This window comes from Vicugna pacos, chromosome 5, assembly GCF_048564905.1.
Source record: "Vicugna pacos chromosome 5, VicPac4, whole genome shotgun sequence".
NCBI classification, from domain to species: domain Eukaryota; kingdom Metazoa; phylum Chordata; class Mammalia; order Artiodactyla; family Camelidae; genus Vicugna; species Vicugna pacos.
Window position 1 is genome coordinate 28,143,098 of NC_132991.1, and position 23,444 is coordinate 28,166,541.

General features: G+C 40.2%; 1 long non-coding RNA gene across 1 annotated transcript in view; it reads left to right on the forward strand.

The window, feature by feature from the left end:
* Positions 1–20,972, forward strand: part of LOC140696591 (uncharacterized) — an 84,283-nt gene extending 63,311 nt beyond the window's left edge. The window contains exons 2-3 of the long non-coding RNA XR_012073084.1: positions 20,519–20,688; positions 20,913–20,972. This is a non-coding gene — a long non-coding RNA (uncharacterized lncRNA). The remainder of the gene's footprint in view (positions 1–20,518; positions 20,689–20,912) is intronic.
* The last annotated feature ends 2,472 nt before the right edge of the window (positions 20,973–23,444 follow it).

The following is a 23,444-nucleotide window of genomic DNA, read 5'->3' on the forward strand; positions in this document are numbered from 1 at the left end:
AGGTGGGGTCTCTTGGTCTCACATATCCCATAAGGATCTTGACTCTTCTCCCTCTGCACTGGAACCCTGGGGTCCTTTCCTCTGACTCTGGGTTGATGGATGTCACTCTTGTAGGAGGGTTGCACACTCCCCTAAGCCTCCTAAACTTGAATGGTATTGTAGCTATTCCACAGTGTCCTGCTCTGAACATAAATCGAGAGAGAATTTTTGTAATCCAGATATAAACAGCTGAGGTACTTAATCAAGGCAAGGAGTTGAAGTCAGTCTGAGCGAAGTGGCTCACAGAATAAAAGGAAACTAAGTGTCAAAAATGATCATGATTAAAATGGATGGAGGGGGTTCCAGAATTCTGTCTCCCCATCCAGACCCCCACTGAGGATCCCCATCATTCTGCTGTGGAGTTTTATGGAAAACCACCAGCCCCGGCATAAGGTCCAGTCTGTTGTGTTTACACTTGTTGCTCTGAGTGGTCGAAGCTTGTGGTCAGAACAGGTAGTTTGAAGGCTCGCTGTCTAAGCAGTAACTGACTTGCAGTAGCCACTGCAATAGCCCCAGGCTCAGCCAGCCAGACGCCAGCATTCCTGGGATGTGATGTGTTCAAGAAGATCTGATGAGAGAATGAGAGAATGCTGTGTAAGGAAGCCCAGTACTCTCCACACATAGATATTAGGGGGGAAACAAAACAAAAACATACGTGGCCCGAATGGTTATCTCAAGCCCGAGACAAGCACCCCACTCCGGCGGTTCAGAGTGGGGTGCTTTTTCATACCCCTTTTATACGTGGGCTTTGAATGAGCCCCAGGGAAGCAGCAGCAACAGACGCTGTTTCCACGAGGTTTCTGGAATCTACTTGGCTACCGTTCACCTCAGCACCTGGGCATTTGAACCACATCTCAGAACAGCAAGCTTGGCTTTGAAATTTCTGAGGTGCACCCAGCCCGAGTCCGCAGGCCAGTTAAGAGCTGTTTCTCACACGTCCTCATGGTTTCTCGGTTTCCTCCCTGGGAGGGAGGACATTTGTTAAAGATGAGGAAAACAAAGGCTTTGAACTGTGCCTCTCACCCACAGTGAAAGGTGGGCTCTGAGCCCTGGCACCCCAAGTGTCCAGATGGACGGGAGCTTTCTCTTCTACGTCCTCTGCTAAAAATGTGGCAAATACAGATGAAACAAAGGAAACAAACAAAATTGGCCACTGTTCTGCCAGGGCCTTAAATGCTACACAGTGAACACTATGGCCCTCATCCCAAAGTTGAGAGGAGCACACAGTGATTATTTCAGCTACACCGAAGTTCTGAGTCCTGTGATCTCTGCTCACCCAGTCCACTCTGTGCCCTCACTGGATGCTCTGCATGGAACAGAACTGAAAAATGCAAACTTTGTTCTCAAAGTCCTCTGATGTGACTGCAAATAAATTTTCAAATAAATTTTATAATACTAATCAAGTTTTATTTCTACTTTATTATTTCATTTTATTTAAAAAATAGATATTTTATTTCATTCAAGATTTATATTAAAATATTTATTTTATTTTATTAAAAATAGTATCTTTAGTCAGTCATCTAGATAGCAGTGAAGAAAATAGATATATAATTTGTTACTGAGTCCAAACTTTTTCTGCTCACCCCAATAGGCCAGTAAATCAGGAGATGAGGTGTTGAGGCAGAAATCTTTATTTGGAAAGCCAGCAGACCTAGAAGATGGGACTACTGTCCTAGAGACCCATCTTACCCATGTCAGAATTCAGGCTCCTTTTATACTAAAAAGGGGAGGGGATGTAGTTGGTTGTTACAGACTTCTTGGTGATGGAATCCTTTTCTTTTGCAACTGTTGGTATAGGTCAGGTCATGGTATCCCTGTAAACCTCCAACAAGACAAATGTTATTCTCTGTTCTGCAACTTTTTATCTTTATATGAATGGAAAATTTTTGTTCCCTTAAAGGTCACAGCCTTGAGAAGGGGCTATCATGTGTATTTCAGGCTACAGGCAGCATTCTTTTTAAAAAGGTACAGAACCAGCATGACTACGCACAGGCAACAGAGCACAGGGTAAGAGCTAAAGGAACGGACCTAATATGGAGTCAGATTTGTTCTTCCCTATTACAAATCGTTGGGCTAATATTGGGATGATTCAAGTGCTGAAAATGCAAGTCAGGTCATGGCAACTACTAGGCATTGTCCTGTCTCTCCTCTCCCTGTTTCTTGGCTTGTTTCTTAATTTATGAGGTGAGGCAATAAAGGACCTCTTTCTCATTCTAGGAAGGAGTAAAGGGTTTGGTCAGCTACTCAGCTTAATTTAGCTAAATGCTGTGTCTCCCGCATGCTGTGCAGGGCACACCCAGTTTAGAAATGGAATGAGGAAGCCCAGGCTTGCTTGGCTCTGGCACCAGAGCCACTGGGCCAGCTAGTGTGATGCCCTCCAGGCTGCCAGGAGAACCCTGCTCTGCCGTGGACTCCTGACCTGAAAGGTGAGGACCCAGAAGGAAAAGCCGGTACCCCCGCCACACACAGGCAGCACCAATTCTTTGAGAGGGACCGAGGCCTGTCAGGGGAGGATGTGTGTTCATCTGTTGCCAAGTAGGAGGAAAACCTTATAGGAAAGACCCAAATAATGATTTCAGAAAAAAATGTGAGAGCAGCCACAGGGCCCACACTATTTAACTACAGAACTCCTTGATGGCTATACAGTCTGGGCATCTTCAGGCCAACCTCCCGGAGACGGCTCTCCCTGGAGATTAAGATTTGACGAAGGCAGTTGTGTCTGGATGTCTTGATTTGCTCTAGTGTAAAAGCAGCAGCACGCTTGTTTTGAATTCATGTTACTAATAAATAATGATATCAAAATATTGGCATATGTCTGAGCAACAGGAAGTGCTATTAAAATACTCGTGAACTTTTTAAAAATTTGCCATTGAAGGGAGCCCTGATCATCAGTGAACTGTGGCATCACAAGGAGGCCGGGCATCGTGGATGAAGGGGCTCCCAGGGAAAGGCACCACACACAAACTGACGTGCACTCAGTGTGCACATGGCTCATCGCCACTACCACTTCAGACTCGGGTTTGACTGACCTGCTGCCAATGACAGCTGTCTCCGTATGTGGCCACAGAAACACGGAGGTGATAACCCTTAGGAGAAGGGGAACTCCTACAGTGACCTCTAATTACAAACATCAGATGAACTGAAACCAATCCCGTCTCTCCCGTTTATTGGGATTCCTTGGGCTTAAAAGGCTCACAAAGCACTTCCTTCCACAAATGTAACCCATATACCAGTAAATGCACATCACTTAGTGATAAACAATGTTTACAAGTGTGTCAATCAAATTGTAAACTGAAGTACCAACAACACCGCATTGGTTAACTGTCATTTTATCATCAAAGCTACAAAATACAGTCACGGTCCTAAGGTCACAGCCTAAATCTGGGAGGTGTCAGGGCCGCCTCAGGAGCCCATCCCTGGCCTGGTGTGAACTGGTTTCCTGGGATTGTCCCTCTGGTGTCGGAAGCAGCCCGTGGTTCCTCAGTGACACGCCTGTGAAGGGCGAGCTCTGCCAAAGCAACGTTCCCACCCTGGTCTATTGAGAGACAGACCAATCCAACCACCACCAAACCCTGTCTCTCCCTCCCAGGGATGCTAAGAGAGGAGCCAGAGACTACTGACAGCATCTACGATTCAGAGTTTCTGGAATATCCACGTCTAGGGCCTTCCAGAATTGTTTCACTCTTTTCTGACCAGAATGAGAACTCTTTTGAAATCATTTCTGCCTTCCACTCAGACTTTCTAGACAGAGGGTGCTGGCCCTCAAACACTGGTTCAGGAAAGAGAGACTGGTGGAATCCTGGCCTGTGTCACAGTTGAAATTACTCTGTGACATCTATCGCCTCTAGATGTATTTGGCCTACAGGCTTACTTGGTATTTTAAATGTGAATTAGTTACCGATGCTTTTTAAAAAATGAGAGGATGTCCCATAAAAATCTATGTGTGGTTTTTCTTGAAAATGTTGACTCTTTGGTAACACTGAGCCTGTATTCTCATGTGGTGCCAGTCAGCTGGAATCGATTTGAGTCTTTGCACAGGGCATGCATGCTCTAGGCCCCAGGTCTCTGCTCTGCCCTAGACCAAGTGAGATGCTAAGGCCGAGTGATTGGAGCTATGTAACACCTTAATGCGAGCTGCCTGCCTTCATCTGTATCATCCACCTGGCTTCTGCAGAAATTTGAACTGTGACCCCTGCTCTAAACCACACAGCCCCCTTTATCTACCCACCTGTCACTTCCCCTGCTGCTCATTGCAGCTGATCTGGAAATTTTAGCACAGCCTTGGTTCACCTGTTCCACAGAACACCTCCCAATTTGTCTGCCGGAGAGGACACAATCTCAGGATTACCTTGGTAGTCCTGTATAGCTTACTTTCTTAAAACATTCATGAGAAATTTCTGAGAAGTGTACAAGCCATTACCCCTCATGAAAAATCTGCGTTCGGGTATCTAGTAAATTTGGCAACAGCTTCAAATTAATGTCTATGTACTGATAGAGAATGACCAGCTGTGTGCTCAAGAAGACCCTTGAACATAGAGGCTCCACAGTTCCTCCAGATAAAAACGTTGCCCTAAGTTTCATCACAAATTCAAAGGATGTGTGACATAGTTACTCTGACAAATGCAACTTCTGAAGCTCAGTAGGAAAGTAAGATATGGAGACCAGGGCGAATTCCTTTAATAAGCAGCAAGCGAGTGATTGTTCAGAGAAGGAAGAGGCTCCTGGGCCAGGGAAGTGCAATTCATAGAGCCAGCGTTTCAGCCAGGCCTTGAAGGGCGAGCAGGCTCTAAACATGTAGAAAGCGGAGGGAGGAGCCTTTTTTATCAAAGCAACAATCTGAACAAATCACAGAAAGGGGAAATGTAGGCAGTATACTTAGAAAGAGAACAGTTCTGTTTGCCTAGAGTGTAGCTGGGGTTCTTGTACTCAAAAATCCTCAACTTCAAGTTGAAGATTCTAGGGTCCACATCCAGAAACCTATCTCTCTCTTTTTTTTTAATTGAAGTATAGTTGATTTACAACGTTGTGTTACTTTCTGGTATACAGCATAGTTGTTCAGTTATACATATATATTCTTTTTCATATTCTTTTTCATTATAGATTATTACAAGATACTGAATATAGTTCCCTGTGCTATACAGTAGGACCTTGTTGTTTATCTATTTTATATATAGTAGTTTGTATCTGCTAATCCCAAGCTCCTAATTTATTCCCCCCTCTTTACCTTTGGTAACCATAAGTTTGTTTTCTATTCTGTAAGTTGCTTTTTGTTTTGTAAATAAGTTCATTTGTACCATTTTTTTAGATTCCACATATAAGTGATATCATATGATATTTGTCTTTCTCTATCTGACTTACTTCCCTTAGTATGATCATCTCTAGGTCCATCCATGTTGCTGCAAATGGCATTATTTTATTCTATTTTATGGCTGAGTGATATTTCTTTTATATATATATAAAATGTATATATATATATATATATATAAAATGTGTGTGTGTGTGTGTATACATACACGCACATCTTCCTCATCCAGTTGTCTGTCAATGGACATTTAGGTCTTTTGACTATCATTACAAATCGTTTTGTTGTAAAGGGACCACAGTCCCTACTTCAAGAAAAATGTGCTTTGTGTATATATTGGGTAGATACAGAAGAGGAGGCAGGGTCCATGTTGCAAACAGTTTGGCTTCAGGCAATGGAATTTATAATTTTTCTGTGGCCAACAAAGAGCTCTTATTCCTGGCAGTTAAATATTCAATATTGGGATAAGGGAGAGGGATGCCTTAAAGATGATACCCACATTCGGATCCTAGGAGGCACCATTAGCAGAAGCAGGAAGCATGAGAGAGAGAGATTGGGACTGGTCCTTGGTTCACTTTCTGCCTTTTGGTTTGGTTGGCCTTTGCTTCCTTTGATTGCCTTTAACGCCACTTGCAGTGGAGGCGGAGATGATCTTGGGTGCTGATCCAGACCCCTCTGGTCTTGGGCTAGGCACACAAATCTTCCATAAGTCAGTTCCTCATCTGGGAGATGGAGATGACAATATAGCATCTTTCCTGATTTGTTGAGGATCTAAATTGGGTGACGCATCTGAAAGGCCTTTAGAAGACGATTCATATGTAGAAAGTCATTTTCCTAGGGATAAAAGCCAGTGTTTTAAAGTTCCAAGCATGGCTGAATGCATGCTAGTGCTCCTATGCCATGATTTACATGTGCTTCCAGAGTATGCAATGGTAACTCTTATTATAAAATGCTAAGAGGAAAAAAAATAAACTGGATACAATATTGAATCTATAGAGTGATTATACTTTTTAAATTACTGTATCATATGTAGGAAATAGAGCTGTATTTCAGTAGTTCTTTTCTCTAGTGGTGAGACTGTACATAAATTTCTTTTTTTCTCTTGATTTTTTTCCTTATATTTTCAAAATTATCTTCATGAGTAATGTATTGCTTTTGCAACCAGAAAAAAGAAACTATTTTTTTTCCAGTCCCGGAGCCCTAAAGCTATTCTGAAATCAGTGAAGTTGGGGAGCAGGATGCTCTTATGGCTTTTCTTCAAGGGCCCCATTCTGCTTTGAACTTCATACTCAAACACAGACCCATTTTCTTGATTGACTGTGTGTGTGAAGTTTAGATAGAGTCCTCAGGGAAGAGGAAAAGGAAAATGCCAAAATGCATGCCTTGAGTTTGTGAAGACTAAGTCAATACATCTCAGTTAGAACCACAAATCTTTCCAATATTTACACTGGATTTGCTTCCAAACGTTTTGCCTTATTAATGGGTCGTACATAAATTGGGAGGAACCCAGCGCTGGGGCATACTAAACACAGAGAATGCTAAGGAGAAAGGAAAAGAAGGGAATTTGTCTGGAGAAAGGAAAAGAAGGGAATTTGTAGGAATAAGTCAATGTTAGTTCCTATGGGGGTATAATCTTGTTCTGAATTTCTCTGACTTTTTGTGAGTGATGGGAAGAGTGAAAAAGCAGGGGGACTTGAGAAGAGGTTTGCCATGCATTGTGTCCTGGGCTTCCAGAGAAACAAGAACAGGGGCCTCTAGCAAGTTTAACATGCTCCTCACAGCTTGCAGCCAGAGCTAGGTCAAACTGCATATAGAGCTGAGACTTACTAGTGTGACCATGGCAGACTTCTGAGGCCTGGACATTGCAAGATGAGCAGAAAGAGGTCTGTGTCTTCATTATATGAGTTACTGGAATTATCAGAATGAAAGACAGAGACCAGTTGGGCCATGAAGTACAGGTCATGAGTGTTTCAGAAGATGTCGCTAAGGTGTCAATCATGACCATTCAAACTGGATTTCCAATTTGCTGATTATTTATTCAGAATGTTCATTTAGACCAATGTTACAAGAGACAAAAAGATCCTCTCATGTTTAGTCCTACCTCTTTTTGTTCAGAAGACTGTGAGAGAGTTTGGGAAGCAGGGTTGGCTAGCAAAGAGAAAATGTATCAACACAAGAGGGAAAAGCAGTCCATATGTTATTAGGTTTTCAATGTAAATTGCTGAAGTGAATTCTCAAACAATTACTGAGGGAACAAAGTATATAAAGAAGTGTCCCATTATGCTTTCATGCCAACTCCATATTTTTTTACCTGAATTTATTGCTGGAAATAATGTATAATATGACCTAGAAGCAATACAAAATGTTTGAAAATTTGTTGATTTAGCCACTAGCTTTCTTCTGGTCTTCACAAGAATGCTTTTACAAGAAATCAACATTTAATTTTATTTCAAAGGCCATTTATTTTCCTATTAAGGCAAAGACAAGAACCTCGCCCTCTAAATGTCTGTCATCTGGAATGTTTAATAATTGAGGTCTTAATTTTGGTATTTGTATTTGTGTGTTTATTTTTGCTTTTGTTTTTATCTTTGGAGGTAGAAGATAGGGTGGATTGATTCAAATTGATAACTATTTTAGTTTTCACTTCACCTTGCTGGCGTAGGACTAATTTATTTCCCCAGCAGCTTTTTTAGTGACTATCCCTACCTATCTGAAGAATAATCTGTGTGTAAAACAGAAGTCTATACCTCTAATCTCTTGCTGGTTTGGGCCATCTTTTATTTTCAAATATTAATACTACCACTTAAAAATACTTAGTTTATACTTATTTAATATTGTCTCTTATTTATCAAAACCTTACATTATTATCCTTAGACATAACCTCAGAATTTTATCACCAGATACTGGTACCCAGGAACACTGAATAACAATACAATAAAGACGAAGTTGAATGCCGTGTTCTTCTTCTGTTAGATTCATACTGAATGTCTTTGGGTTTTACAAGTATGTATGCATGGCTGGCATAGCTAATAAAGAATATACAGGCCTATACTTTAGAAGTTCAGTACGATGCCAAACTGCAAACGTTGAAATAAAAATCTTTTGAAATGGTCATTGTTCCTCTAAGAAATATGAAGTATCTCTCCCTTGGAAGAACTTGTTCATGTTGAGTATAATTTCGTCCCACAAACAAAGCTAGTTGGTGACAGTGATAGGGAAACATTGATTCCTCATGAAGTGCTGAATCCTGAAATCAGTACCCAAAAAATCCAGAAGGCAAAATGCAATGCTACTGTATTTCTTTTCTTCCTTACACTGATTAGGTTAAAATGAGGGCGATGTGAATGAGGGATCATCTTTAAAAGATAGACAAAAATTCAGCATAAACTCAAAATCAGATACCAGAAAGTTACTTTTTACTTTTTTTTTAAACTGATAACTACATTAGATACCTCTTTAGAACACTAGTGAAACAGAAAAAGTTCACAGGAACACACTGTTAGGGGATATCAGAGCAAATCAGCCATTCCCTCCCCAGCCCCCACCCCCTTTTAAAAAAATCTCTCTCTCAAGGAAATAACCAGGAGATACTAAAAATTAAAAATGAAACAATTACAACAATAACCACCCACCTGGTAACTGATAAATGATTATTGGAATGGCTGGGGCACTTTTTCCCTATTGACGTGACAAGTTTTATCCCTTTTATGTCACTTGTCTATTATTTCCAGTGAAGAGAAGGGAAAAGAGAGGAAGTGAAAAATCAGGCAAATCTCAAACCTGAAGGGACTTCAAAGATCCATTGGGCCCAGCAGGGGTGACTTTTTAGCTTCTCAGAGCTACTTCTGACAGTAACCCTGTGGGCTGCACGTCCCCCTCCAAGGAGTGCCCCGCTCCAAGGATTTTGTTCATCCTCTTCCTTGGGACAGGGTTGAGGGAAATATATTTTATGTACATTTTTAATTGAAGTATAGGTGATTTGATATTTTTAATTGAGTATAGTTGATAATGTGTTAGTTTCTGGTGTACAGCATAGTGATTCAATTATACATATATATTATTTTTCAGATTGTTTTTCATTACATGTTATTACAAAATATTGAATGCAGTTCCCTGTGCTAAACAGTAGGACCTTGTTTACCTAATTTATACATAGTAGTTTGTATCTTTGTATCTGCTAACCCCAAACTCCTAATTTACCCCTCCCAACTTTTCCCCTTTGGTAACCATAAGCTTTTTTCCTATGTCTGTAAGTTGTTTCTGTTTTGTAAATGAGTTCATTTATGTCATTTTTTAGATTCCACATGTAAGTTGTATCATATGATATTTGTCTTTGTCTGACTTACTTCATTTCGTATGATAATCTCTAGGTCCATCCATGTTGCTGCAAATGTCACTATTTTATTCTTTTTATAGCTGTGTAGTATTCCACTGTATCAATATACTACATCCTCTTTATCCAGTCATCTGTGGATGGACATTTAGGTTGTTCCCATGTCTTGGCTATTGTAAATAGTGCTGCTATGAACACTGGAGTGCATGTATCTTTTTGAATTTGAATCCAGTTTTCTCTGGATATGTGTCCAGGAGTGGGATTGCTGGATCATATGGTAATTCTATTTTCAGTTTTCAAGGAAATATCTATACTATTTTCCAGAGTGTCTTCACCAAACTACATTCCTACCAACAGTGTAGGAAGGCTCCCTTTTCTTCACACCGTCTCCAGCATTTATTGTTTGTGGAATTTTTAATGATGACAGTTCTGACTAGTGTGAGGTGATACCTGATTTGTAGTTTTCATTTGCATTTCTCTGATAATGATATTGAGCATCTTTTCATGTGCCTATTGGCCATCTGTTATGTCTTCATTGAAGCAATGTCTGTTTAGGTCTTTTGTCCATTTTTTGATCAAGTTTATTTTTTTGTTATTGAGTTTTAAGAGCCATTTGTATATTCTGGAAGTTAAGCCCTGACAGTTGCATCATTTGCAAATATTTTCTTTCAGTCCATAGGTTGTCTTTTTGTTTTTGTTTTTGTTTTTATTCCTTTGCTGTACAAAAGCTTATAACTTTAATTAGTTCCCATTTGTTTATTTTTGCTTTTCTTTCTATTGCCGTGGAAGCTAACCTAGGAAAACATTGCTATGATTTATGTCAGAGAGTGTTTTGCCTATGTTCTCTTCTAGGAGATTTATGGTATCCTATCTTAGGTTTAAGTCTTTAAACCATTTGGAGTTTATTTTTGTATAAGGTGTGAGGGAGTATTCTCCACTGATTTACATGCAGCTGTCCAGCTTTCCCAACACTACTTGCCTGAAGAGATTGTCTTTTCTCTGTTGTATATTCTTGCCTCCTTTGTCAAAGATTAACTAACTGCAGGAGTGTGGGTTTCTTTCTGGGCTCTCTATTCTGTTCCATTGATCCATATGTCTGTTTTTGTGTCAGTACCATGCTATTCTGATTACTATAGCTCTGTAGTATTTTCTGAAGTGTGGGAATGTTATTCTTCCATTTTTGTTCTTTTTCTTCAGTATTGCTTTGGCAATTTTAACTCTTTTGTGATTTAATATAAATTTTAGGATTATTTGTTCTAGTTCTGTGAAAAATGTCCTGGGTAATTTGATAGGTATTACATTAAATCTGTACATTGCCTTGCGTATTATGGCCATTCTCTATATACTTTTTTTAAAAGCATAGTTTAGACTTTACTAGGTGGAAGAAGTGTTATTGTGCTAATGGTTCACATTTTAAAAAGCATATCAAATTTTTGCGAAACAGTGACCTATCTAATAATGCACTTTTAAGCAAATAAATAAATAAATGTTCTTTCTTAGATGAAACATGAACTAGAAATCATTGCTATGGATGTAGCAATATAGAGTCTTTATTTCTAGGAGGTATTATATGCTTTTAACTGTTTTGCAATGACATTAACCATGTGCCTTTGGGTGAAAACAAAAACCATTTTCTCACCAACATAGATTTATGGAAAATACATTGAAACAACCTTGATTTCACCCTCTGAAAGGAAGTAATGAGACACACACTTTCTCTTAGCTTTGAGGTTTGACTGTTAAGCAGAGGAAGGACATCAGTGTTTTTATTTTTACCTCTTTTCCTGCAGCATCCTGTTATGACATCACTGTCCTATCTATGGTGTGAAGGGTAGTGAAGGTCAGAGACTAGAGATGAACCTGGGGTGAGAACAGATCACACACTGTCCTTCCGTATGCATTGTCTTTGCAATAATGTGAAAATATGAGTCACTGTGACTCATTTGCTTCCTGACTTAACAATTGTCTGGCTCTCCATATTTAATTGATTTACCTGAACTAGATTCTCTGTTCATTTGTGTGACACCATGTATCTCACCTTTCCTTTGCCAAGCATCAGCCTGAACATTTTACCAAAACATTAAGATGCATTCAAACCCCAGATATTTAGGACCACCTAGACAAAATACCCCTTTGGACTCACTAATGTTACAGCTAAATTTTATGTTTTCATTGTAAAATGTTAAATTCTTTGGAATTTAGAAGGTATTTATTATTGAATGAGGAAAACATATATAAAAATTCTCTGGGTAGCTCAGTCTCACCATAGCCAAAAGGTCTGGGAAAGGAGGGGTCTTGAAATGGAACCATAACTAAAACCTCATTCTTTGCTTTCTTGGTTTACCCTCTTCCTGTTCCCTAGGCTCATCCCTGCTTTGAATCAGTAAATGGCAGACTGTGGAATCTCAGAGGTGATCTCTTCCAGCACATTTTCTAGAGACGGTAACTGCAGCCCAGAAAGGAGAAATGCTTTGTTTCAAGTTGAATTTAAGTCTGCGATCTTGTCTGGCTTCATCACAGAATTCTGAACAGAGTTCAGTAAGCTCAGCATAGCTTTGGCTTTGAGGGTGAGGGAAAGGTGGAGAAGCTGTACCATTAGCAATGGGAAAAAGCTTTCTGAAGCAGAGAAAAAGCATTTCTATAGCCAATTAGACAAATCACCCTAAAGGGGAAACATATTTTTCCATTAAAGCCTGCCAGCATACAATATTTCCCAATTAGTTCAAAGAGCACAGTGAGATGTGGGCCAAAATATGCTACCTCTTTCAGAAGTTCTCATATCAGTGGTTAGGATCTCTTTGATTTTATGAATGAGTTTCATGTTGTGTGGGGTTTTTTTTCCTTTGAAAATGAGAGACTCATAACCTGAGAAATTTAAACACAAACACACCCACTGAAAACACATTGATAGCATGGCAGATGTTTCACACCAGAGTATTGAAATGGACAAAGTAATACATACAATTACAAACTGTTGGTGTTCCAGTTTGTAATACCTTTGACCTAAATCCCACCCAAAAAGCTAAATAAAATGTCTTTCCTTCTATGAGAAGGGTTACTGTATTTAGAAAACAAAAATACAGGGTACCCAGTTAAATTTAAATATCAGACAAACAAAGAACAATATTTTAGTCCAAATATGTTCCATGAGATTTGGGGGATGTTTCAATTATTCTTAGTTTATTGGAAATTCAAATTTAACTTGACATCTTGTAGTTTATCTGGCAACCCTACCTGGAGAGAATCTGGCTCCCTAGCTCAGAATGTATAAAGGTATTTATAAAAAAATGAACATACAAATTGCACTTCATGCTTCTTGGTGAGCTTTTCCAGCCATGGGACTTGCTTACAGAGAGGACTGGTCACTGGGAGAACTGTGATCAGCCAGGATGTGGATTCTTTGTAGAACTCAGGGAGGCTCTCACCTTGAAATAATCTGTGAGAGAAAAAACATCAAAGGGAGATGTGTTAGAGCAACAGTAGGAAAAAAATATTTTCTTGTCTACCTTTTTGCAAGTTCTTCTCTGCTGCCAAGTTGCCAGCTGGTACACATTTCTTTTTCTTTGGCCCAAGTCTATTTACAGGACCTACGCTGGGCCACATCATTAGGCAGGCTACATCAGAGTTTGCCACAATACATGTTGCAAATTAATTCCATGTGCTACAGAAGGGAGGGGATCATAGTCTCATAAGATTTGTAGACTCTTGGAACGCTAGAGCTGAAAAAGCTCTCTTATTGATAAAATCATCTGATTCCTTTATATCACAGATGAAGTGGAGACTTGGCCACAGAAGCCTAAATGATTTGTCCAAGGACTCACAGCAGGAGCCAGGGCCAGTTCCCAGAATGAGGGCTTCAAGCCTAGGTCACTGTTGCACATCTCACCATAATCAGATATTGTCATTGGGACTGACCGTGTGTGATTGTGAGTGAACTACAATCCACTAGATTAGTATTTCCAACACTGAGGGCCCTCTTGTCCTCTCAATCATTTTACTGTATATCCATGGTACATAATGGTAGTGATGGCTACTACCACTAAGGCAGTAATGCCTAGTGGGTAGGGCGTGGGCTTTGGACTCATACAGACCTAGTCAACTTCTGGCTGACCTCTCACTAGCAGTGAGGACTTGGGTAGGTTAGGGAAGCTCCCAACTTCTTAGAGCACCTCATTCTTCATCTGTGGAACAGGGGTAGCTATGGTACCTCCCTTGAAGGACTGTAGGGATGTTGACATGACATATTCAGGGAGAGTTCTTAGCTCAGGACCTGGTATACAGTGAGCCCCTGGTGAACGTTGCCCACTGTTCTAAATCATGAATATAAAGGTAGGTCCTGTTTTCAATGAGCTCATATTCCAACCAAAAACGACACATGTAGGCATGTCTACTTGGAAAGAAGTGTTTAAAGTATTTCCTCTTAGATCAAGGCACAGTCTTTCATGAAATAAACAGATGATTTGGGTTAATTATCCAGCAAAGCCAAAGAAACAGCCCCATCCTTATTATTCAGAACTCAAGTCAAACCTGCAGAGCAGGCTCTCCCAGTGATGTGGGGAGTTGGGCCACATATTACACAGCTTCTCTTTCCCTCTCACTCCTCTGAAATATCCACACGTGGTGGCGCTGACTTTATTTGGGCTGTCTTAGCCACTGCATCAAATTACATCACTGACAGTTAAAGTTGAATATAAGAAAAGCAAAATTACAAAGTCAGCAGAATTTCCTTTTTTGGCAGAATCTCACCTCTCATTCTCCAGTCTTCTTTCACTGCCTCACACCTTAGATACCCAGTTCCTTTTTGTAATTCTGATTCTTAAAAGCCCCAATCCTGTCCCCCTCATACATTCTGACAGAGCACTGGGGTCAAAATGACTTCTCCCTGTACTAGCCCCCGGGGTGCCCATTCAGTTTCCCAGTTCCTAAGTTGACGATCACTTTAAGCACTTTGAGGAAAGAAAATTGAGCTAATTCAGCCCAAAGTGTACTTGACTGGTGGTCCAGATATTTTACTCAGCCAGATATTTTACTTTTTTTAAACAAAAAATATTCAGCCCAAAATGCAGTGAATTTTTGTGAGTTGAGATCTACTTTGAGGTAGGAATGTCTGAGTGAGAGAATTTTATCATGTGACCAAGGAGAGTTGCCCAAATGTCCCTACGTTCTCTAAGCTTCAGGATCACTCATCTATTTAATGCCACTGACACAGAACATGCCCCATCCTCCACAGCCCCAGGATGTCAGGTTTCTTTCCCCTGTACTTCTACAGCTCCTGAGGAACGGTGACATGTTGGACAAATCCATCCTGTTGTGATTTGTCAGCTCCTGCTCTGAGCTGCTGCTCTGAACATCTTTGCTGGATACCCCTTTCCACATCACAACCCTGCCCAGGGCTGCTGCCATTCTGCCTTTTATGGCTAGGCACTAAATATTGACCCAATAACCTCCCTGAAGTTTCCAAAGCACAGTCAACACCAGGTTAAGTATTTACAGAATTTTACTAAGGCTTGGACTATCAGATGTAAAATTCAATGCAAACAAAAAGAAAATTAAAAATTAAAAATCATTATTTATAGAGTCCAACCTCATACTCTTTCCAAAAATGTTTCCTATCACCTCTCTTTTTTAGCCTCCCACCATATCCTGTCATTTGTGCTGAGCTTGCCCTGTGTTCCAGGATCTGGATCATCTACCAATTCTATAAGAATCACAGAAACAAATGAGTAAGATATCTACAACATTCTCCCCCCTAGTTGGTGCCAGACCCTGTGGAATAAGATGGACTGTGGGGTCAAAGGACATGTGATCAACCAGGAGAGAAACGGACTTTTGCCAGCTGAATTCTTCTCCAGGGATGTCCTGGGAAGACATTTCTCAGAGTGATACTTGGCTCAGAGAAACAGGGGACCTTTCCAGATCCATTTCTGAAACGCATTCAGTTGAGAACAAAACAGCCTCTTTCTCAGATTTAACTTCTCCCCAGAGGGATTGTCCAAACCACCCTCTGTTTTCTCTCAGTTCTTCCCTTTTGCATTGTTCTCAGAGACAAGTACACATTCATTGACTTACTCATTCATTCAGCAATTATTTACCAAGTACTTATTGCATGTTAGGTGCATTGTTAGCTGTTAGGGAGGGAGGGAGGAATGAAATAACATCCCTGGTCCTTCCCTAATAGAGCCTCAGTTGGCAGAGGAGTTAGGCAATACACAACTAGATGCAATGCTTAATCTATAAATTTTAACTCTTGTAAAAGAAAAGGGCACAATTCTCTGAGAGTAACTGGGGAGCTGCCCTTTAGACTGGAGACAGGAAAAAGCTTCATCACCAGGAAGTATTTAATTTGAGAAGGAAAGATGAGAACGAACCGGCCACGTGAAGAGGATGTATAGGCCTGGGTGTGAGTGTGGGGTGGGAGTGAGGAGGGAAGAGGAGGAAAAGCATTTATACCAAAGGAGCAGCATAAGCAAAAGGACTTAAGGGCTTTTAAAGAAATGGTGGGGGAGGGAATGGAGGTGAAGGGGTAGGGATGTCATAGGTGAGGGAGCAGAGCGGGACTGAGGGTTGCCTGGGTTATCGTGAAGCAGAGGCTGGAAGGGTTACAAGTGACCTCCACTCTTTAAGGGCTTTCACTGTAAGCCCCAATAATGAGTTTCTATTTTATTCTAAGTGTAAAGGGAAGGAAATGAAGAAGGGGAGTGAAATGATCAGGGCTGTGGTTTCTTAAAGATCACTCTGTGGAGGTAAGGAATTGGCAAACGCAAAAGTAGGCAGAAAAGTTACTGGAGTCAGCCAGGTGATTGATGACCACAGTGAGAATGGTGGAGGTGGAGGCCGGTGACAAGACTCAAGAAAAATTATAGTGGAGGAGGAGTTGGGACTTGATGAAGGTTTAGAAATCACTGACTCCTCAGGGTCCCAAAGGAACCTTCTGGTATCTTGAAAAGGACCATAAGTATATTTATAAGTAGAGATTTCTTGAGCCAAATGCTTCAAACGCAGACATTTTATGCTCTTTACGCTCGGTAGACTATATACTTGGACACAAATGTGTAAATAAGGTTTCTGGCATGGCAGCTGTGTGGATAGCAGTGTCCTTGTCTCAGTTGGGGAGGCCAAGAGTCGGAGCAGGTTTCAGTGGAAGTTGGGGGAGGAAGCAAGAGACCCATTGTGGTTTGCGGGCACTGCAACCTGTAAGCATTACCCACCAGCTCACAGCACGAGGGCAGCTGTATTTGTGCATCTGGAACTCAGAGTAGAGACCTGGGCTAAATATTATGGACTCTTCTCATTTTCAGAATTTTACTGCTACATTCTGAGGAAAGTCAGATAGGAAATAATAAACACACCTCCCGAAAAAAAAATAAATTGTGAGACGTTAAACATGGTCATAAAATATTAAGAAGTTTTTTTTTTTTTTACACAGTTTCTGGTTTCTATTGAAATTCCAAAGGTCTGATGGTAACCAGAAGTCTTGTCCGGTTTTCACTTTATGTAACATCTCTGAAATTTTGGCAGCAGAGAAAATATACATAAGGATCATTTGTTAGAATTATGATTGGCCTAGATTTTATTATTTTTCAAAACCTGTCACAAAACCATAGTACAGCTGTTTGTGTGCATGATTTTGAAGTGGTTAGATCCCATACAGGCCAGACATCATAACACCTATGCTTTCCAAAATTTTGGAAAAAATAATCAGGGAGAAACACTTATTTTCTTAAGCATTTTTTAAGACCAAAAGAATATGGTAAGCCACCATGTTCACTTCGTTAAATACTTGCTAGTTATCAATCACTGGCAACATATCTGCCAAATTCACACTTTCTTTTTCTGAACTCGGAGTTGTAACATGGGGAACTGAAATTATCCAGATAATTAAAATTTTTTAAATGACCATGTGAATGAATCAGATAAATCAGGCATTTCCCCCTGAAATTAACAAAATTATTTAGTATTTTGATTATATATTACTCTGCATCACTGATCCTTGCAGAACGAGTGAATCTTAGATGATACAGTGAAAACAGATATGAAGTAGATACGTACTTTTGTATTTACTCACACACACACCTTTTACTGCGAACAAGCAAATGTAACCATTATGGGATGATGTTTACTATAAAGAGTAGTTAAGGAGGGGAGGGTATAGCTCAATGGTAGAGTGCATGCTTAGCATGCACGAGGTCCTAGCTTCAATCCCCAGTACCCCCATTAAAAAAAATTAAATAAATAAACCTAATTGCCTCCCCCTACCAAAAAAAGAAAGAAAAAAAGAAAAGAAAAACTGAGAAAAAAAAGGTAGTTAAGAAATATAAACCCTGGAGGGAATTTGCTCCATGAGGAAACATGTTTAGAAAGGGATCTGCCACCCACCAAAGAGGGTACACGTCAGATCTGAAGGTTATTACAATTATTTCAGTCTGGCAAACTGCATACGAGTCAAACACAGCATTTAAGCTGCCGCCACCACAATCATGGTGCCAGCCATGTAGTGATTTCTGTAAGGCTAGGGGAATAATTTTCTGGCCCATCATCATCCAGTTCACACAAAGTCACTGGAGATACAAAAACATTTCTGAGATTCCTACATCCCAAAAAACTATACAAATTACCTGTCAAAAGCAAGTTTGATTTAGTAGGCACAGGTACTGGGCAAGATACCCAGGCAAGCAAACCAAAAACGACTGATAGAAAATACAGAAAGACCAGAGGGCACAGATTCAACAGGAAGAGACACAAGAGCCACATGGCCTTGTAGCACGAACGTGGCTGCCATTGCTCAGGCACAACCACGTTGTGTGCATGCTTTAAAAAGTCAGTCCAGACTCTTGTAGAGAACAAGGGCAGAACAACGTAGATCCTCAGTGCTTAGTGTGCATGATTGCCATGCTAAAAAGATGACAAAGTTAAAGGGCTAGTCAGCATCTATATGCTAAATAGCTCCTGGAGAAAGATGACCATGCTAAGGTTTAGCCACCGCACAGAAACCAGTGCAGCGTGGGGAGGGCTGAGCAGCGAGTGAGCTGGAAACCAGACTCCTGAAAGCTGAATCAAGACTCAGCCCCTTCCTAACTCCCTAGCTGTGGGCAAACTCAGGCGCCTGTCCCTACCTTGGTTTTCTGGTCTGTCAAGTAAGAATAACCATGGAACCTTTCTAATAAGAAGGAGGTTATTCTTCTCTTGAGGTTAAATGAGTTAATTCCTGTAAAGCACTTAAAACAATGTTTGTTAAATAAGCAGGCACTTAGTAAATGTTAGCTAAATGTGAGATACTGTTATTCGGTGCTGATTAAAACAGTTAGCTCAATAGCAAGTTTTCCTCTTATTATCATTCTCAGGGACTTATGTTTTACAAGAGGGGAAAAAGAAGCAGTTTATAAATTTGTCTGTGTCATCACTTACTTTGATTTCTACTGAAAAGGAAGGGTGAGTGGATCACCTGAGACCATCTTGTTCCTTCTCTCTGTTAATTGAATTTGATGGAAATCTGTGGCTATGTCTTTGCCATCCCAATTTGGAACTAAGATTTAGTACATGAATATTTTCTTAACTTTTTTTTTTAATTTTTTGTTAGGGAGAGGTTATTAGGTTTATTTCTTTATTTTTAGAGGAGGTACTGGGGATTGAACCCAGGACCTTGTGTATGCTAAGCATGCACTCTACCACTTGAGCTATACCCTCCCCAGTACACAAATATTTTTACAATCATTTGCCAGGCTCTGTGTGGGGGTACGAGGTGCAGTAAAACCTGGTCCCTGACCTCAGGATCTTAAATTGTACAGCTACCTTGTGAGACTTACTTAGGCAGAATAAGTGACTACGAAGCCAGGTGGTGCTGTCTGACACCTGGTTCATGCTCAGTAAACAAGATCTCTTTCCAGGCTCACCCCCCCAACACGTTAAAGCTTTCTTGGATATTCCTTGAGTTCTCCAGCACTTCACAGTTGGAAAACAAAAAGCAAACCAGGATTTTCCAGTATTCATTCCAATTTTCAAGCCCCATTACTTACTGTTTTCATGAATTGAAAAAAAAATTCTATTTTCCATTGTATTAAAGACTTCCTTTGGTGGTTCCCCGCACAGAGAGGAAATGAGATGCATCTCTGACCTATTATGTCATTTTATGGCTATTTTTTGCTTGTAAGATTGTTCTCCATAGAACAATTGCCTGTCTAACTACAACCGACTCATGTCATGCTGTTTCCTCCGCTAGCTTTTAAAATTTTAAATGTCACATAGATTTTGTGATTAAAGAATTTTACTAATATGGATAATGAATCGAATTCATAACAGAAAATGGTAATTTATAGTCCTGGAAAACTCACTCCTATAAGGCAGAAAACAAAATTTAGAAATATAAGTAGAAATCGTATGGTTGAATGTCCTTGCTGTCTGAATCTGGAGCTAACATTTCATATTATCAGAAGAGTAAAAAGACTTCCGTTCACGTTCATTTGTCCATTTCAAGATATCGTAGACGTTTGCTACCATATAGATTAAAATTAAAACTACGCACTTAGAATTTTCTCAACAAAGAATATTGCAAAGAATAATTCAAGTGAGAAGTGAGTGATTATTGACTGCTAGAAGGAAATATTTTCTCTGTTATAACAATGTATACATTTAGTACTTTAAATTCTAAGAAGTGATAACTATTGGACTAAATTAATGTTCTGTTGTGTAAAATTCTTTAAAAAAGTGAATGTATTTTTGGAATAGAGTTTGGTCACCCACAGTAAAACCATCATTCCTGATTTTTCTTATATTTTATGTCTAATGTCACGGTCCATTCATATTTTTGGACCCTCTGTAACTCATTCGTTTATTCATTAATTCAACAGATATGAGTCTACCTTGAACACTACGGCAGGGTCAGAGTTGCAAAGGAGAATGCGACAGATGAAATCTTTGTCCCTCTGGAGCTGGTATCACCTAGTTCCTGAATCACTGTCCTGAATTCCATGGGAAACACAGATTCTTTTGCACTCAAGACTGGTGAAGAATAGTTAAGGTAAAAGCATTGGCAAACATTTGATATACTGTTATAGCAATATAACCAAAAGAAGTGATTTATAATAGAAACATTCTTAATTTACCAAAGACCTGTTACATATTAAGTTATGAGCTAAACGTCTTATATACATTATTTTATTTAGCATCTTCAAAATCTGAAGCATTTTTCCATAATTATTCCTATTTACACATAAAGAAAGTATGTTTTGCTTTTCTCCCAAGGCCACACAGCTCTTAAATGAGGATGGATTTCACCATAGATCTGAGGCCCCATCTGTGTTCTTAAACACTATGCTCAATAAATTCTGGCTGATACAAGAGATTGTTGCAGCACCATAAATTAAGGAAATAAAGGAGGCCACCTACGCTAAGGGCTGATGAGATATTGAAAAACAAGTAAGTGTTCAGAAGTTTTCTGTTAGAAACTTCAGCCATAAAGCTGTAGAATTAGCATTCACACAAGGAACTGAGGGTGGTGCAGTGTCATCTTACAAATACGTGTGACTGTAATGCTTAACACATGGAAAAGTTGTGTGGCCCAAAGAGAAAGCATTGTTCAAGAGGACAAGAAGACGATGAGACACTCCTAAGCTCTGCTTCACCCCGGTTTTCACTGTTCCATTGCATTAGTTCATGGCCTGTTTTGAGTCATTCAGAGATCATCTGGTTGGAGCGTTGTTCTCTCAGCCTTCTTCCAGGCACCTCCCATCATGTATATGTAGCTCATCCCTTGTTCCCTGTTTCAGGAAAGTAGCATGAAAACAGCCTCCCTCTTGTCAAGTCTCGGAGAAGGAGGCCAAACAAGGAGGTCAGGAACACAGAGGGCAGGGGACAGCCGTGGCACACCCAGCGGGTGCTTCATGAGCAATAGCTGGATTCCATCTCAACAACTGCAAGATGTCTGAACACTCACGTCCTGATAGACTGTAAATACAGGGGACTTGTATTTTGTCTATGTTGAATGTTTTTAACAAGTTTCCTGATAAAGTCAACAAAAATTCTGGATAATCTGAAAACAAAGCAAAACCAAAAACCTTCTGAGATGTCATGAAAGTAGAGAGCCATGGGCATCAAAACCAAAGAGAAAACCAGGAATCCTGGATGTTTTACCAGCACCAAAATTAGCTTTTACTCCAGGACTGAAACTGGGAGATGTGGAGCTTCTGTTCTGATGGTAGCATAGAGGACAAAGACCAAGAGAGAAGACTCACGGTGGAGAATTTTCCTCCTGCCTTTCAGACTGTTGCTGTGGACATGGGGAAAGTCTCTGGTGTGCTGCTCTTACTGCTCCTTCCCCAAAAAGGTCAGAGCTACAATTAAATGGCAAAGAAGAGAGTGTGGAGAACAGTGGCTATGGGTCTGGGACTTGCCCTTCCCTTGCCCTCATCTAGATGGTAGAGGAAGCCACCCTGACCTGCCCTCTTCTTGCCCTCCCTCAGGGTCCCACAGGAGCAAATCGAACTTTCTGATAAGTGTACCACTAAGTCAGAGCACACGCTTGACCCTAACAGCACAGTGGACTGTAGAAGTTGAGAACACAGTCCTGCACCACAATCTGCTCTCGTCCTCCTAAAATCCCAGAGACAAGCCTGGGTGCCAGTCTTCTATAGATTGGAACAAGGGTGGCCATTTGGAGGGTGCACAAGTGGCTAAGTTTATTTGCGCACCTGACAGTGTTTATACCATGGTCCCTACTTCCCTGGGCCACACCCTCAGATTCCCAGCAGGGTTACTTTGTAGGATTTCTTTCTTTTTCTTTTTCTTTTTTTGTATTTTTATTGAAGTATAGTCAGTTTACAATGTTGTGTCAATTTCTTGTGTACAGCACTATACTTCAGTCATATATATATTCATTTTCATACATATATTCGTTTTCATGTTTTTCACCATGTTACTACAAGGTATTGAATATAGTTCCCTGTGCTATACAGTATAAATTTGTTGTTTATTTTATGTATATTAGTTAGTATCTGCAAATCTAGAACTCCCAATTTATCCCTTCCCACCCCATCCCCCCCCAGTAACCATAAGTTTGTTTTTTATGTCTGTGAGTCTATTCCTGTTTTGTCAATAAGTTAGTTTGTCTTTTTTTTTTTTAGATTCCACATATAAGTGATATCATATGGTATTTTGCTTTGTCTTTCTGGCTTACTTCACTTAGAATGACATTTTCCAGGTCCATCTGTCCATCCATGTTGCTGTAAATGGCATTATTTAATCATGGCTGAGTAGTATTCCATTGTATAAATATACCACAGCTTTTTCATCCAGTCATCTATTGATGGGCATTTAGGTTGTAGGATTTCTAGAGTTGGCTCCAGCGCTCACTGTAAGTCTTTGGACTCTCTCTAGGTAACTACAAATGGAATGGTAAAGAGAACTGGAGACCACCAATAACACTAACTGTTACTGCTTCCTTACTCTGGGCTGACACTTCTAGGTCCTGAACACATGTGATAGGTACTATCATCCCCATTTTATTGATATTGAAACTGAGGCTTAGAGGGGTTTAGGTACCCATCAAAGTTGTACAGCTCGTAGGTAGGTCAGGATGATACAGCCTGCACTCTAGTGCTATCACACACAGCCTCTGTCAGACTGGCTGTCCCTACTGTCAGCTGTTCTGCTTAGGAATTGGCACCAGTGCCTCTTGAAAGCTGTGAGTGGTGGCTACTCCCAGTGTCAGTATCTCCCATAACCCATCTCAGTCCACTTATGGCAGAACAATGCTCTAAGAGTTTCAAGTTAGGACCT